We start from the raw sequence: 19,416 nt of genomic DNA on the forward strand, positions 1-19,416 counted from the left end.
AGTGAACTAGTGGGCGTTTTGTGGATTACATGTTCACGAGTAAGCGTCAAAATGATCTTACTAGTGAACTAGTGGGCGTTTTGCGGCTTGCATGTCAACTAGTAAGCATCAAAATGATCTTACGAGTGAACTAGTGGGCGTTTTGCGGCTTACATGTCAACAAGTAAGTCAAAATGATCTTACTAATGAACTAGTGGGTGTTTTGTGGCTTACATGTTCACTAGTAAGCGTCAAAATGACCTTACTAGTGAATTAGTGAGCGTTTTGTGGCTTACATGTTCACTAGTAAGTGTCAAAATGACCTTAATAGTGAACTAGTGAGCGTTTTGTGGCTTACATGTCAACTAGTAAGCCTCAAAATGATCTTACTATTGAACTAGTGGGCGTTTTGTGGCTTACATGTTCACTAGTTAGCCTCAAAATGATCTTACTGGTGAACTAGTGGGCACATTTATGGCCTTACATATTCACTAGTAAGCGTCAAAATGATCTTACTAGTGAACTAGTGGGCATTTTGCGGCTTGCATGTCAACAAGTAAGCCTCAAAATGATCTTACTAATGAACTAGTGGGCGTTTTGTGGCTTACATTTTCACTAGTAAGCACCAAAATGACCTTACTAGTGAACTAGTGGGCACATTTATGGCCTTATGTGTTCACTAGTAAGCGTCAAAATGATCTTACTAGTAAACTAGTGGGTGTTTTGTGGCTTACATCTTCACTCGTAAGCCTCAAAATGATCTTATAGGGAACTAGTGGGCACATTTATGGCCTTACGTGTTCACTAGTAAGCCTCAAAATGATCTTACTAGTGAACTAGTGGGCGTTTTGTGGCTTACATGTCAACTAGTAAGCCTCAAAATGATCTTACGAGTGAACTAGTGGGCGTTTTGTGGCTTACATGTTAACTAGTAAGCGTCAAAATGACCTTACTAGTGAACTATTGACAATTTGTGGCTTACATGTTCACGAGTAAGCGTCAAAATGACCTTACTAGTGAACTAGTGAGCGTTTTGTTGCTTACATGTTCACTAGTAAGCCTCAAAATGATCTTACGAGTGAGCTAAGGGGCGTTTTGTGGCTTACATGTCAACTAGTAAGCCTCAAAATGATCTTACTAGTGAACTAGTGGGCGTTTTGTGGCTTACATCTTCACTAGTAAGCCTCAAAATGAACTTACTAGTGAACTAGTGGGCGTTTTGCGGCTTACATGTCAACTAGCAAGCCTCAAAATGATCTTACTAGTGAACTAGTGGGCACATTTATGGCCTTACATGTTCACTAGTAAGCGTCAAAATGATCTTACCAGTGAACTAGTGGGAGTTTTGCGGCTTACATGTCAACTAGTAAGCCTCAAAATGATCTTACTAGTGAACTAGTGGGCATTTTGTGGCTTACATGTCAACTAGTAAGCCTCAAAACCATCTTACTAGTGAACTAGTGGGCACATTTATGGCCTTATATGTTCACTAGTAAGCCTCAAAATGACCTTACTAGTAAACTAGTGGGTGTTTTGTGGCTTACATCTTCACTCGTAAGCCACAAAATGATCTTATAGGGAACTAGTGGGCACATTTATGGCCTTACGTGTTCACTAGTAAGCCTCAAAATGATCTTACTAGTGAACTAGTGGGCGTTTTGTGGCTTACATGTCAACTAGTAAGCCTCAAAATGATCTTACGAGTGAACTAGTGGGCGTTTTGTGGCTTACATGTTAACTAGTAAGCGTCAAAATGACCTTACTAGTGAACTATTGACAATTTGTGGCTTACATGTTCACGAGTAAGCGTCAAAATGACCTTACTAGTGAACTAGTGAGCGTTTTGTTGCTTACATGTTCACTAGTAAGCCTCAAAATGATCTTACGAGTGAGCTAAGGGGCGTTTTGTGGCTTACATGTCAACTAGTAAGCCTCAAAATGATCTTACTAGTGAACTAGTGGGCGTTTTGTGGCTTACATCTTCACTAGTAAGCCTCAAAATGAACTTACTAGTGAACTAGTGGGCGTTTTGCGGCTTACATGTCAACTAGCAAGCCTCAAAATGATCTTACTAGTGAACTAGTGGGCACATTTATGGCCTTACATGTTCACTAGTAAGCGTCAAAATGATCTTACCAGTGAACTAGTGGGAGTTTTGCGGCTTACATGTCAACTAGTAAGCCTCAAAATGATCTTACTAGTGAACTAGTGGGCATTTTGTGGCTTACATGTCAACTAGTAAGCCTCAAAACCATCTTACTAGTGAACTAGTGGGCACATTTATGGCCTTATATGTTCACTAGTAAGCCTCAAAATGACCTTACTAGTGAACTAGTGACAATTTGTGGCTTACATGTTCACGAGTAAGCGTCAAAATGACCTTACTAGTGAACTAGTGAGCGTTTTGTTGCTTACATGTTCACTAGTAAGCCTCAAAATGATCTTACGAGTGAGCTAAGGGGCGTTTTGTGGCTTACATGTCAACTAGTAAGCCTCAAAATGATCTTACTAGTGAACTAGTGGGCGTTTTGTGGCTTACATCTTCACTAGTAAGCCTCAAAATGAACTTACTAGTGAACTAGTGGGCGTTTTGCGGCTTACATGTCAACTAGCAAGCCTCAAAATGATCTTACGAGTGAGCTAAGGGGCGTTTTGCGGCTTACATGTCAACTAGTAAGCCTCAAAATGATCTTACTAGTGAACTAGTGGGCACATTTATGGCCTTACATGTTCACTAGTAAGCGTAAAAATGATCTTACCAGTGAACTAGTGGGCGTTTTGCGGCTTACATGTCAACTAGTAAGCCTCAAAATGATCTTACTAGTGAACTAGTGGGCATTTTGTGGCTTACATGTCAACTAGTAAGCCTCAAAATGATCTTACTAGTGAATTAGTGGGCACATTTATGGCCTTATATGTTCACTAGTAAGCCTCAAAATGATCTTACTAGTGAAGTAGTGGTCGTTTTGTGGATTACATGTTCACGAGTAAGCGTCAAAATGATCTTACTAGTGAACTAGTGGGCGTTTTGCGGCTTGCATGTCAACTAGTAAGCATCAAAATGATCTTACGAGTGAACTAGTGGGCGTTTTGCGGCTTACATGTCAACAAGTAAGTCAAAATGATCTTACTAATGAACTAGTGGGTGTTTTGTGGCTTACATGTTCACTAGTAAGCGTCAAAATGACCTTACTAGTGAATTAGTGAGCGTTTTGTGGCTTACATGTCAACTAGTAAGCCTCAAAATGATCTTACTATTGAACTAGTGGGCGTTTTGTGGCTTACATGTTCACTAGTTAGCCTCAAAATGATCTTACTGGTGAACTAGTGGGCACATTTATGGCCTTACATATTCACTAGTAAGCGTCAAAATGATCTTACTAGTGAACTAGTGGGCATTTTGCGGCTTGCATGTCAACAAGTAAGCCTCAAAATGATCTTACTAATGAACTAGTGGGCGTTTTGTGGCTTACATTTTCACTAGTAAGCATCAAAATGACCTTACTAGTGAACTAGTGAGCGTTTTGTGGCTTACATGTTCACTAGTAAGCGTCAAAATGATCTTACCAGTGAACTGGTGGGCGTTTTGCGGCTTACATGTCAACTAGTAAGCCTCAAAATGATCTTACTAATGAACTAGTGGGCATTTTGTGGCTTATACAATACAATACAATACATGCTGATTTATATAGCGCTTTCACAACAGCGGCAGCTGTAACAAAGTGCTTAACAAAACGGTTAACATAAAGTAAAATGATAAACACAACACATAACATAAAACACGGACAGTCGTGCAGTCCTAACCATTTTTCCATCACACGCTTTGTTGTTTGAAGCAGTTTGAGATGAAAGAGGAGAGAATCAAGGTGTCCTTTAGCCAGTGGATCAGAGACGTCCTGCTCAAAATGTGCACACGTCGGCTACAAAGTTTCAAAGTCAACAAGTGGCTGTAGCATTCATTGATGAAAAAGAGATTGGTTCAGTTCTCCTGTCCCATGGAAATCCATTTCAATTCCAAGCGGCGACTCTCGGTTCCAAACACGCATCGGCGCTCTGCGCCGACGCTCCTCTCTCCTCATCCTCAACTTCAGCAGCCATCCGCATCTCCACTGAACAAAACGGGGTTGTGAAAAATGCTGCCCATTACAGGCGCAAAAAACACAAGCACCCCAGGTCTGTCTGGCGCCGACATTCATCCCAAACAAAATCTGTGCTGGTACAGGCGTGCTGCCGAGAAGGCGCAACCACCAAGCAGAGATACTTCTCCTTTGACGAATGTCGTGGCCAAAAAACGCTGAAAACAGTCCATATCAGGTCCACACGATGAAACAACAAACAACATGTGACAAAACAAAAGACAAAAACAACAAAAAAGAACAAAAAAGCAAGGCTCTTGAAGAGCACTTGCCGAAGGCTGCCTACTGAGGCGCCATCTTATATTCATTTCACTAGTTCACTAGTAAGATCATTTTGAGGCTTACTAGTGAACATGTAAGGCCATAAATGTGCCCACTAGTTCACTAGTAAGATCATTTTGAGGCTTACTGGTTGACATGTAAGCCTCAAAATGATCTTACTCGTGAACTAGTGGGCGTTTTGTGGCTTACATCTTCACTAGTAAGCCTCAAAATGAACTTACTAGTGAACTAGTGGGCGTTTTGCGGCTTACATGTCAACTAGCAAGCCTCAAAATGATCTTACTAGTGAACTAGTGGGCACATTTATGGCCTTATATGTTCACTAGTAAGCCTCAAAATGACCTTACTAGTGAACTAGTGACAATTTGTGGCTTACATGTTCACGAGTAAGCGTCAAAATGACCTTACTAGTGAACTAGTGAGCGTTTTGTTGCTTACATGTTCACTAGTAAGCCTCAAAATGATCTTACGAGTGAGCTAAGGGGCGTTTTGTGGCTTACATGTCAACTAGTAAGCCTCAAAATGATCTTACTAGTGAACTAGTGGGCGTTTTGTGGCTTACATCTTCACTAGTAAGCCTCAAAATGAACTTACTAGTGAACTAGTGGGCGTTTTGCGGCTTACATGTCAACTAGCAAGCCTCAAAATGATCTTACTAGTGAACTAGTGGGCACATTTATGGCCTTACATGTTCACTAGTAAGCGTCAAAATGATCTTACCAGTGAACTAGTGGGAGTTTTGCGGCTTACATGTCAACTAGTAAGCCTCAAAATGATCTTACTAGTGAACTAGTGGGCATTTTGTGGCTTACATGTCAACTAGTAAGCCTCAAAACCATCTTACTAGTGAACTAGTGGGCACATTTATGGCCTTATATGTTCACTAGTAAGCCTCAAAATGACCTTACTAGTGAACTAGTGACAATTTGTGGCTTACATGTTCACGAGTAAGCGTCAAAATGACCTTACTAGTGAACTAGTGAGCGTTTTGTTGCTTACATGTTCACTAGTAAGCCTCAAAATGATCTTACGAGTGAGCTAAGGGGCGTTTTGTGGCTTACATGTCAACTAGTAAGCCTCAAAATGATCTTACTAGTGAACTAGTGGGCGTTTTGTGGCTTACATCTTCACTAGTAAGCCTCAAAATGAACTTACTAGTGAACTAGTGGGCGTTTTGCGGCTTACATGTCAACTAGCAAGCCTCAAAATGATCTTACGAGTGAGCTAAGGGGCGTTTTGCGGCTTACATGTCAACTAGTAAGCCTCAAAATGATCTTACTAGTGAACTAGTGGGCACATTTATGGCCTTACATGTTCACTAGTAAGCGTAAAAATGATCTTACCAGTGAACTAGTGGGCGTTTTGCGGCTTACATGTCAACTAGTAAGCCTCAAAATGATCTTACTAGTGAACTAGTGGGCATTTTGTGGCTTACATGTCAACTAGTAAGCCTCAAAATGATCTTACTAGTGAATTAGTGGGCACATTTATGGCCTTATATGTTCACTAGTAAGCCTCAAAATGATCTTACTAGTGAAGTAGTGGTCGTTTTGTGGATTACATGTTCACGAGTAAGCGTCAAAATGATCTTACTAGTGAACTAGTGGGCGTTTTGCGGCTTGCATGTCAACTAGTAAGCATCAAAATGATCTTACGAGTGAACTAGTGGGCGTTTTGCGGCTTACATGTCAACAAGTAAGTCAAAATGATCTTACTAATGAACTAGTGGGTGTTTTGTGGCTTACATGTTCACTAGTAAGCGTCAAAATGACCTTACTAGTGAATTAGTGAGCGTTTTGTGGCTTACATGTCAACTAGTAAGCCTCAAAATGATCTTACTATTGAACTAGTGGGCGTTTTGTGGCTTACATGTTCACTAGTTAGCCTCAAAATGATCTTACTGGTGAACTAGTGGGCACATTTATGGCCTTACATATTCACTAGTAAGCGTCAAAATGATCTTACTAGTGAACTAGTGGGCATTTTGCGGCTTGCATGTCAACAAGTAAGCCTCAAAATGATCTTACTAATGAACTAGTGGGCGTTTTGTGGCTTACATTTTCACTAGTAAGCATCAAAATGACCTTACTAGTGAACTAGTGAGCGTTTTGTGGCTTACATGTTCACTAGTAAGCGTCAAAATGATCTTACCAGTGAACTGGTGGGCGTTTTGCGGCTTACATGTCAACTAGTAAGCCTCAAAATGATCTTACTAATGAACTAGTGGGCATTTTGTGGCTTATACAATACAATACAATACATGCTGATTTATATAGCGCTTTCACAACAGCGGCAGCTGTAACAAAGTGCTTAACAAAACGGTTAACATAAAGTAAAATGATAAACACAACACATAACATAAAACACGGACAGTCGTGCAGTCCTAACCATTTTTCCATCACACGCTTTGTTGTTTGAAGCAGTTTGAGATGAAAGAGGAGAGAATCAAGGTGTCCTTTAGCCAGTGGATCAGAGACGTCCTGCTCAAAATGTGCACACGTCGGCTACAAAGTTTCAAAGTCAACAAGTGGCTGTAGCATTCATTGATGAAAAAGAGATTGGTTCAGTTCTCCTGTCCCATGGAAATCCATTTCAATTCCAAGCGGCGACTCTCGGTTCCAAACACGCATCGGCGCTCTGCGCCGACGCTCCTCTCTCCTCATCCTCAACTTCAGCAGCCATCCGCATCTCCACTGAACAAAACGGGGTTGTGAAAAATGCTGCCCATTACAGGCGCAAAAAACACAAGCACCCCAGGTCTGTCTGGCGCCGACATTCATCCCAAACAAAATCTGTGCTGGTACAGGCGTGCTGCCGAGAAGGCGCAACCACCAAGCAGAGATACTTCTCCTTTGACGAATGTCGTGGCCAAAAAACGCTGAAAACAGTCCATATCAGGTCCACACGATGAAACAACAAACAACATGTGACAAAACAAAAGACAAAAACAACAAAAAAGAACAAAAAAGCAAGGCTCTTGAAGAGCACTTGCCGAAGGCTGCCTACTGAGGCGCCATCTTATATTCATTTCACTAGTTCACTAGTAAGATCATTTTGAGGCTTACTAGTGAACATGTAAGGCCATAAATGTGCCCACTAGTTCACTAGTAAGATCATTTTGAGGCTTACTGGTTGACATGTAAGCCTCAAAATGATCTTACTCGTGAACTAGTGGGCGTTTTGTGGCTTACATCTTCACTAGTAAGCCTCAAAATGAACTTACTAGTGAACTAGTGGGCGTTTTGCGGCTTACATGTCAACTAGCAAGCCTCAAAATGATCTTACTAGTGAACTAGTGGGCACATTTATGGCCTTATATGTTCACTAGTAAGCCTCAAAATGACCTTACTAGTGAACTAGTGACAATTTGTGGCTTACATGTTCACGAGTAAGCGTCAAAATGACCTTACTAGTGAACTAGTGAGCGTTTTGTTGCTTACATGTTCACTAGTAAGCCTCAAAATGATCTTACGAGTGAGCTAAGGGGCGTTTTGTGGCTTACATGTCAACTAGTAAGCCTCAAAATGATCTTACTAGTGAACTAGTGGGCGTTTTGTGGCTTACATCTTCACTAGTAAGCCTCAAAATGAACTTACTAGTGAACTAGTGGGCGTTTTGCGGCTTACATGTCAACTAGCAAGCCTCAAAATGATCTTACTAGTGAACTAGTGGGCACATTTATGGCCTTACATGTTCACTAGTAAGCGTCAAAATGATCTTACCAGTGAACTAGTGGGAGTTTTGCGGCTTACATGTCAACTAGTAAGCCTCAAAATGATCTTACTAGTGAACTAGTGGGCATTTTGTGGCTTACATGTCAACTAGTAAGCCTCAAAACCATCTTACTAGTGAACTAGTGGGCACATTTATGGCCTTATATGTTCACTAGTAAGCCTCAAAATGACCTTACTAGTGAACTAGTGACAATTTGTGGCTTACATGTTCACGAGTAAGCGTCAAAATGACCTTACTAGTGAACTAGTGAGCGTTTTGTTGCTTACATGTTCACTAGTAAGCCTCAAAATGATCTTACGAGTGAGCTAAGGGGCGTTTTGTGGCTTACATGTCAACTAGTAAGCCTCAAAATGATCTTACTAGTGAACTAGTGGGCGTTTTGTGGCTTACATCTTCACTAGTAAGCCTCAAAATGAACTTACTAGTGAACTAGTGGGCGTTTTGCGGCTTACATGTCAACTAGCAAGCCTCAAAATGATCTTACGAGTGAGCTAAGGGGCGTTTTGCGGCTTACATGTCAACTAGTAAGCCTCAAAATGATCTTACTAATGAACTAGTGGGCGTTTTGTGGCTTACATTTTCACTAGTAAGCGTCAAAATGACCTTACTAGTGAACTAGTGAGCGTTTTGTGGCTTACATGTTCACTAGTAAGCGTCAAAATGATCTTACCAGTGAACTGGTGGGCGTTTTGCGGCTTACATGTCAACTAGTAAGCCTCAAAATGATCTTACTAATGAACTAGTGGGCATTTTGTGGCTTACATGTCAACCAGTAAACCTCAAAATGATCTTACGAGTGAACTAGTGGGCGTTTTGCGGATTACATGTCAACTAGTAAGCCTCAAAATGATCTTACTAGTGAACTAGTGGGTTCTTTTGTGGCTTACATGTTCACTAGTAAGCGTCACAATGACCTTACTTGTGAACTAGTGAGCTTTTTGTGGCTTACATGTTCACTAGTAAGCGTCAAAATGATCTTACTAGTGAACTAGTGGGCGTTTTGTGGCTTACATGTTCATTAGTAAGCCTCAAAATGATCTTACTAGTGAACTAGTGGGCGTTTTGTGGCTTACATGTCAAATAGTAAGCCACAAAATGATCTTACTAGTGAACTAGTGGGCACATTTATGGCCTTACGTGTTCACTAGTAAGCGTCAAAATGATCTTACTAGTAAACTAGTGGGCGTTTTGTGGCTTACATCTTCACTCGTAAGCCTCAAAATGATCTTATAGGGAACTAGTGGGCACATTTATGGCCTTACGTGTTCACTAGTAAGCCTCAAAATGATCTTACTAGTGAACTAGTGGGCGTTTTGTGGCTTACATGTTAACTAGTATGCGTCAAAATGATCTTACTAGTGAACTAGTGGGCGTTTTGCGGCTTGCATGTCAACTAGTAAGCCTCAAAATGATATTACGAGTGAACTAGTGGGCGTTTTGCAGCTTACATGTCAACAAGTAAGTCTCAAAATGATCTTACTAATGAACTAGTGGGTGTTTTGTGGCTTACATGTTCACTAGTAAGCGTCAAAATGACCTTACTAGTGAATTAGTGAGCGTTTTGTGGCTTACATGTCAACTAGTAAGCCTCAAAATGATCTTACTATTGAACTAGTGGGCGTTTTGTGGCCTACATGTTCACTAGTTAGCCTCAAAATGATCTTACTAGTGAACTAGTGGGCACATTTATGGCCTTACATATTCACTAGTAGGCGTCAAAATGATATTACTAGTGAACTAGTGGGCATTTTGCGGCTTGCATGTCAACAAGTAAGCCTCAAAATGATCTTACTAATGAACTAGTGGGCGTTTTGTGGCTTACATTTTCACTAGTAAGCGTCAAAATTACCTTACTAGTGAACTAGTGAGCGTTTTGTGGCTTACATGTTCACTAGTAAGCGTCAAAATGATCTTACCAGTGAACTGGTGGGCGTTTTGCGGCTTACATGTCAACTAGTAAGCCTCAAAATGATCTTACTAATGAACTAGTGGGCATTTTGTGGCTTACATGTCAACCAGTAAGCCTCAAAATGATCTTACTAGTGAACTAGTGGGAACATTTATGGCATTACATGTTCACTAGTAAGCGTCAAAATGATCTTACTAGTAAACTAGTGGGCACATTTATGGCCTTACATGTTCACTAGTAAGCCTCAAAATGATCTTACTAGTGAACTAGTGGGTTCTTTTGTGGCTTACATGTTCACTAGTAAGCATCACAATGACCTTACTTGTGAACTAGTGAGCGTTTTGTGGCTTACATGTTCACTAGTAAGCGTAAAATTATCTTACTAGTGAACTAGTGGGCGTTTTGTGGCTTACATGTTCATTAGTAAGCCTCAAATGATCTTACTAGTGAACTAGTGGGCGTTTTGTGGCTTACATATCAAATAGTAAGCCTCAAAATGATCTTACTAGTGAACTAGTGGGCACATTTATGGCCTTACGTGTTCACTAGTAAGCGTCAAAATGATCTTACTAGTAAACTATTGGGCGTTTTGTGGCTTACATCTTCACTCGTAAGCCTCAAAATGATCTTAATAGTGAACTAGTGGGCGTTTTGTGGCTTACATGTCAACTAGTAAGCCTCAAAATGATCTTACTAGTGAACTAGTGGGCACATTTATGGCCTTACATGTTCACGAGTAAGCGTCAAAATGATCTTACTAGTGAACTAGTGGGGATTTTGTGGCTTACATGTCAACTAGTAAGCCTCAAAATGATCTTACTAGTGAACTAGTGGGCACATTTATGGCCTTACATGTTCACTAGTAAGCCTCAAAATGATCTTACTAGTGAACTAGTGGGCGTTTTGTGGCTTACATGTTCACGAGTAAGTGTCAAAATGATCTTACTAATGAACTAGTGGGCGTTCACTAGTAAGCGTCAAAATGACCTTACTAGTGAATTAGTGAGCGTTTTGTGGCTTACATCTCATCTAGTAAGCCTCAAAATGATCTTACTAGTGAACTAGTGGGTTCTTTTGTGGCTTACATGTTCACTAGTAAGCGTCACAATGACCTTACTTGTGAACTAGTGAGCGTTTTGTGGCTTACATGTTAACTAGTAAGCGTCAAAATGACCTTACTAGTGAACTAGTGACAATTTGTGGCTTACATGTTCACGAGTAAGCGTCAAAATGACCTTACTAGTGAACTAGTGAGCGTTTTGTGGCTTACGTGTTCACTAGTAAGCCTCAAAATGATCTTACGAGTGAGCTAAGGGGCGTTTTGTGGCTTACATGTCAACTAGCAAGCCTCAAAATGATCTTACTAGTGAACTAGTGGGCACATTTATGGCCTTACATGTTCACTAGTAAGCGTCAAAATGATCTTACTAGTAAACTAGTGGGCAAGTTTATGGCCTTACATCTTCACTAGTAAGCGTGAAAATGATCTTACTAGTGAACTAGTGGGCGTTTTGTGGCTTACATGTTCATTAGTAAGCCTCAAAATGATCTTACTAGTGAACTAGTGGGCGTTTTGTGGCTTACATGTCAAATAGTAAGCCTCAAAATGATCTTACTAGTGAACTAGTGGGCACATTTATGGCCTTACGTGTTCACTAGTAAGCGTCAAAATGATCTTACTAGTAAACTAGTGGGCGTTTTGTGGCTTACATCTTCACTCGTAAGCCTCAAAATGATCTTAGAGGGAACTAGTGGGCACATTTATGGCCTTACGTGTTCACTAGTAAGCCTCAAAATGATCTTACTAGTGAACTAGTGGGCGTTTTGTGGCTTACATGTCAACTAGTAAGCCTCAAAATGATCTTACGAGTGAACTAGTGGGCGTTTTGTGGCTTACATGTTTACTAGTAAGCGTCAAAATGATCTTACTAGTGAACTAGTGGGCGTTTTGCGGCTTGCATGTCAACTAGTAAGCGTCAAAATGATATTACGAGTGAACTAGTGGGCGTTTTGCGGCTTACATGTCAACAAGTAAGTCTCAAAATGATCTTACTAATGAACTAGTGGGTGTTTTGTGGCTTACATGTTCACTAGTAAGCGTCAAAATGACCTTACTAGTGAATTAGTGAGCGTTTTGTGGCTTACATGTCAAATAGTAAGCCTCAAAATGATCTTACTATTGAACTAGTGGGCGTTTTGTGGCTTAAATGTTCACTAGTTAGCCTCAAAATGATCTTACTAGTGAACTAGTGGGCACATTTATGGCCTTACATATTCACTACTAAGCGTCAAAATGATCTTACTAGTGAACTAGTGGGCATTTTGCGGCTTGCATGTCAACAAGTAAGCCTCAAAATGATCTTACTAATGAACTAGTGGGCGTTTTGTGGCTTACATTTTCACTAGTAAGCGTCAAAATTACCTTACTAGTGAACTAGTGAGCGTTTTGTGGCTTACATGTTCACTAGTAAGCGTCAAAATGATTTTACCAGTGAACTGGTGGGCGTTTTGCGGCTTACATGTCAACTAGTAAGCCTCAAAGTGATCTTACTAATGAACTAGTGGGCATTTTGTGGCTTACATGTCAACCAGTAAGCCTCAAAATGATCTTACTAGTGAACTAGTGGGCACATTTATGGCTTTACATGTTCACTAGTAAGCGTCAAAATGATCTTACTAGTAAACTAGTGGGCACATTTATGGCCTTACATGTTCACTAGTAAGCCTCAAAATGATCTTACTAGTGAACTAGTGGGTTCTTTTGTGGCTTACATGTTCACTAGTAAGCATCACAATGACCTTACTTGTGAACTAGTGAGCGTTTTGTGGCTTACATGTTCACTAGTAAGAGTAAAATTATCTTACTAGTGAACTAGTGGGCGTTTTGTGGCTTACATGTTCATTAGTAAGCCTCAAATGATCTTACTAGTGAACTAGTGGGCGTTTTGTGGCTTACATGTCAAATAGTAAGCCTCAAAATGATCTTACTAGTGAACTAGTGGGCACATTTATGGCCTTACGTGTTCACTAGTAAGCGTCAAAATGATCTTACTAGTAAACTAGTGGGCGTTTTGTGGCTTACATGTCAACCAGTAAGCCTCAAAATGATCTTTCTAGTGAACTAGTGGGCACATTTATGGCCTTACATGTTCACGAGTAAGCGTCAAAATGATCTTACTAGTGAACTAGTGGGGATTTTGCGGCTTACATGTCAACTAGTAAGCCTCAAAGTGATCTTACTAATGAACTAGTGGGCATTTTGTGGCTTACATGTCAACCAGTAAGCCTCAAAATGATCTTACTAGTGAACTAGTGGGCACATTTATGGCTTTACATGTTCACTAGTAAGCCTCAAAATGATCTTACTAGTGAACTAGTAGGCGATATGTGGCTTACATGTCAACTAGTAAGCCTCAAAATGAACTTACTAGTGAACTAGTGGGCACATTTATGGCCTTACATGTTCACTAGTAAGCGTCAAAATGACCTTACTAGTGAACTAGTGGGCGTTTTGTGGCTTACATGTTCACTAGTAAGCGTCAAAATGATCTTACTAGTGAACGAGTGAGCGTTTTGTGGCTTACATGTTCATAAATAAGCGTCAAAATGATCTTACTAGGGAACTAGTGGGCGTTTTGTGGCTTACATGTTCACTAGTAAGCGTCAAAATTACCTTACTAGTGAACCAGTGAGCGTTTTGTGGCTTACATGTTCACTAGTAAGCGTCAAAATGACCTTACTAGTGAACTAGTGAGCGTTTTGTGGCTTACATGTTCACTAGTAAGCGTCAAAATGATCTTACTAGTGAACTAGTGGGCGTTCTGTGGCTTACATGTTCACTAGAAGCCTCAAAATTATCTTACTAGTGAACTAGTCGGCACATTTATGGCCTTACATGTTCACTAGTAAGCCTCAAAATGATCTTACGAGTGAGCTAAGGGGCGTTTTGTGGCTTACATGTCAACTAGTAAGCTTCAAAATGATCTTACTAGTGAACTAGTGGGCGTTTTGTGGCTTACTTGTTCACTAGTAAGTGTCAAAATGACCTTACTAGTTAACTAGTGAGTGTTTTGTGGCTTACATGTTCACTAGTAGGGGTCAAAATGATCATACTATTTTAACAATCAAATATTTTTCAACTGTGTTTTAGATATGAATTGTATGAAATAAATCAGTGAAGCCCCATTCAAATTCTACTCTATCTAATCTGCTCGATCACACTGCTGTCAACCTGCTGTACCTCCAAACTCCTTGGCTTACTCGCAGTTGGAGGGTTCCCCCCGAACGGGGGGACAAATCAAGGAACCAATCCCTGCACCCCGAACGGGGTGCCCTTACGGCCGTTTTTTTTTTTTTTTCGGCTAACCGCCCCCTGAACCTGGCAGGGTGGCGGGCGGACCTTTTGCTCCAGGCCTGGGACATAGAGACAAATCCGGGGCCCACACAGACACTCTCACGCACGCAACAAACACACACACAACAAACTACCTGGACATGCGACATTTGCACACAACAGATTACAAGAAGACAGACATCCTTCAGATGCAACCACCACACACCACACTGGGTACACAAACATTGCACAAACATAAACACTAGACAATACAACATAACATGGAAATGCAGACTACATCCCAAAACACCACCACGAACAACAACACCTCGTAGGACACCAACAGGCAGCAGAGCACAAACAGACCAAAACAACACACTCGCCTCACCAACACTACCCTCAAACGCAACACGGACAGACAACTCCAACAGAGATACAACAAACACAAGACCACCCCCCCAAACCTGGACCTGCAATAGCTGCAATAGAATCATCACACGCAGACAAACCTCACTCAGATGCAACTCAACACACACACACTGGATACACAGACATTGCTCCGGCATCACCACCCGCCAATACACAAACACGTGGACATGCAGAACACACACGCAAACAACAAACACCCCAACACCACAACCCCCGAACAACCCACAAAGAACAACACCCACCAACAAAAACAACAAACACACACTGACCATACTACAAATAAACATCAACGGCATCCAAAACAAGAAAACAGAACTAGAAGAACTCGCCTCACAACAGCACGCAGACATCATCACCATACAAGAAACCAAACTAGAAAAACAACACAACACACCTCGTCTCACCAACTACACCAGCATTAGGAAAGACAGAGAACACAAGGGAGGAGGAGGACTGCTCACATACATTCACAAATCAGTCACATTCACTCCCATGAACATCCCCAACAACATTAACACCAACACTACAGAAATTCAAACCGTAAAGATTCACATAACCAACCACAAAAGACTACACATATGCAACATGTATATACCCCCCAGAGATACCACCCGACCAGACCACGCCACAGAAGACACAGACATCACCAACACCTTCCAATACATAAACTCGCTGAACAACACCATTCTAACCGCAGACATCAACGCTCACTCAACACAATGGCACTCGCCCTACGACGACCACAGAGGCACCCACATTGCAGACATACTACAAAACTCCCAACAAATCACTCTAAACCCAAACACACCCACCAGAAAACCTACAAACATCAACCAACAACCAACATCACCGGACATCACAACAGCCAGCAACAGCATCACAAACAGAACAACATGGACCACAATACACGCACTCAGTTCAGACCACCTTCCTATCAAAATCACACACAACACGCGTGCTCCTTTCCGCCTACAACAACACCTTCAAACTTACACAAATTACAGGAAAGCAGACTGGGAAGGATACACCTCTGAAATAGAATCAGCACTGGAGAACATAACCATACCTGACAACATCCACACAGCCAACACCATGCTCACAAACCTCATACTTACAGCAGACAAACACCACATACCCCACGGAAAAATAAAAAGCAAATCACTTCTCCTACCACAACACATCAGAACACTCATCAGCCAAAGAAACGACATCAGACAACAAAACCACCAAGACCCACGCATCACAGACCTAAACAAAGAAATAGACAAACAAATCCAAAAACACAAACAAGAGCTATGGAAAGAACACTTAACGGATGCATGGAACCACAGACACAAACAATACATACTCTGGAACACAGTAACAAGACTATCTAACAAAGAACAAAAAGCACCAGAAAACACCACAATACAGTTCGGACAACACACGGCAATATCCAACAAACAGAAAGCACGAGCTTTCAACAAACAATTCACCAACATAATACAACACAAAACCAACAGAACATACAGACAACTACAATGCAAAATACGAAAACTCAACACCACGCCCATAACCATCACAGAACAACAAGTCAAACAAGCACTACAACGCTCCAAAAGCAACAACTCCACAGGCCCAGACAACATAAACATCAGACATCTGAAACACCTAGGCCCCAAAGCAATAACACTACTCACACACACTTACAACACATCACTCAACACCAACACCATCCCCGCAATATGGAAGACTGCAAAAATAATCCCAATACCAAAACCCAACAAAAACCACGCACTCGGCCCATCTTACAGACCAATAGCACTACTCAGCCCAATAGCCAAAACAATGGAAAAGGTAATACTACCCTTCATTACCAACAACACTCAACTACCCTCTCACCAACACGGCTTCCGAAAACAACACTCCACAACCACAGCACTACACCACATACACAACATCATAGCCACAGGTTTCAATCAACAAAAACCACCACAACGAACAGTTGCCATAGCCCTAGACATGTCCAAAGCCTTTGACACGGTAAACCTACACACACTCACAAACAAACTCAACAACACTAACACCCCAAACATCATCATCAAATACATCTTCAACTACATAAGGGGACGCAGACAATACACTCAATACCGGGGGGAAACATCAGAACACAGAAACACGAAAACGGGGGTACCACAGGGGGGAGTACTTTCACCAACACTATTCAACATATACATGGCAGACTTACCACAACCACCTCCAAATGTACACACAGTTACATATGCAGACGACATCACCATTCTATCCACACATGTCAAACCACAACAGGCACAACAACAAGTACAAAAATATCTCCACGACATATACAACTGGACAAAACAGAACCAACTCACACTCAACGCAGACAAAACCACCACCACTCTGTTCACACCGGATCCGGCAGAATACAGCAACAGGCTCACTTTACAAATAGATAACACCACCCTACCCACAGTCCGCGAACCCAAAATACTGGGATTAACATGGGACCCCAAACTCACCTTCTCAAAACACACACAACACACTCTAACCCGCGCCAAGCAATCAAACAAAATACTTAAAGCCTTAACAACCACTCACTGGGGAAAATCCAAAGAAACTATACTCACCACATACAAAGCAACCACACTCACACGCCTCGAATACGCAAACACTATATGGTCACCAACACTATCGGACACAAACAAGACAAAACTCCAGACCACACAGAACACAGCACTCAGAATAGCAACAGGATGCACACAAGACACAAACATACAACACTTGCATGAGGAAACAAAAACTCTCCCACTGAACACCCATCTAAAACTACACGCATCGCAAATCAGACAAAAAGCCCAACACCCAACCCACCCACTACACCCACTCACTCAACAACCACCACCACCCAGACAAAAGAAACAATCAATCTTCCACAACAACAACTACACACACAACAAAGACACAGCACCACAGGACACCAACAACGACACCATAAAACAGAACATGAAAGACATACACACCCACTTTGTACAAACACACTTGGACACCAGACAACACAACAAAGTAATACATGCACCAGCACCAGAAATAGACCCATCAGAGCAAGACCTACCACACAGAACCAGACAACTCCTAGCACAACTCCGAACCAACAAATCACCAGCCCTCCACTCCTACCTACACAACATTACACCGGACACACACCCAACACCACTCTGTGCGCTATGCGGCACGCAAGTGCACGACACACAACACCTGTTCACCTGCACAAACATACCCACCACACTGACTCCGGAGGACCTCTGGCGAAACCCAAGCGGAGTGGCGGCCCTGCTCGCCCGCTGGGCGGAGGAGGGGGGTCTGGGGATCCGGGAGACGGAGTGAGGGCCCGGTCCCCCAATGTCGGGGCACGGGTGGGGTCGACAACAACAACAACAACAACAACATAAAAAAAGACTTCCCCTTTAAATATTCCTGCTGCATAATATATCTCCTTTCCTTTCGTAAAGGATGGTCAGAACCTTTCCTAAGCATTATTAAAATTTAGACGATCTTTGCTCCAGGTGCTACCGGCTCATCTCACTCGGTTAGGATAGGAAAGGAAAGTTCCTATGCCAAAATGATAATCCAAAAAGGGCCCCTGTTGGTGGATAATCAGGCCATGGGAGGTGTGAGTAAATTGTGAGGGGGTGTTGGCTGGAGCTAGAAATAATTTTGGTGTCTTGTCCCTGCAGTAGGTTCATTAAAAGAGCAACCAGTGTTTTCACCACCATGGTCGGATCTTACTCTGGAGGGTAACCCATACAGGCAGGTGGCTTGGACAAAATATTTCAACACTGTCAAAGCTGTGTTGTCTGTGCTCCAGTTGAAGGTACGTTATTAGCCTGGAATTCCCATCAATGCCGGCATGTGTCACAAACACCCACCTGTAAAACAAACATGAAAAGAATAATGATTAAATACAAGAAAACAATCAAGTTTCATATCTTGTTTGAAATATCATCTCGGTAGAGAAGGTATTGCTGTGCACTTAAGACTACATGGAGGCAATTTGGAGTTTGTGTAACTTGGATATACAAATGATAAAATTCAATTTAATCTGTGCTGTCCATACAATATGGCTTTCTAATGCTCCCACGAGTACAAATATAAGATGATCCCTTATTACCGAATGAGACGCATATGCCCATCTATGTGCCATAAACTATTGGGGAATGGCACATAGTATGTTCTTCTAGCCACAGTCTGGCTCCATCTCTGGGCTGCAGCAGCTGGGTCGCTACGGTTGAGGATTTCTCGAACTCTTTTTCTTTGTACTACAATACCATCAGCACGCAGGTATGCCCTCATCATCTGCAACAGGTTCAGAAAACAACACAATAAAGAAAGTACACTTTCACAATGAATATAATGATATATACATGAAGGGACAAGAGTATGTAGCAGAACACTTGCTTTCTAGCCTGATCTGGGAAATTGGCTGTGCAATCTTCTGACATGCTCCTCCAGGTCAACATCATGAATGGGAGTAAATCTATTTCTGGCTGAAATCTGAAAAAACTTCATTTTTTTATGCAGGTATGAAGAGGAACAACACAACATCTCAGTGATGG

The sequence above is a fragment of the Hippocampus zosterae genome, chromosome 14, assembly GCF_025434085.1.
Source record: "Hippocampus zosterae strain Florida chromosome 14, ASM2543408v3, whole genome shotgun sequence".
NCBI classification, from domain to species: domain Eukaryota; kingdom Metazoa; phylum Chordata; class Actinopteri; order Syngnathiformes; family Syngnathidae; genus Hippocampus; species Hippocampus zosterae.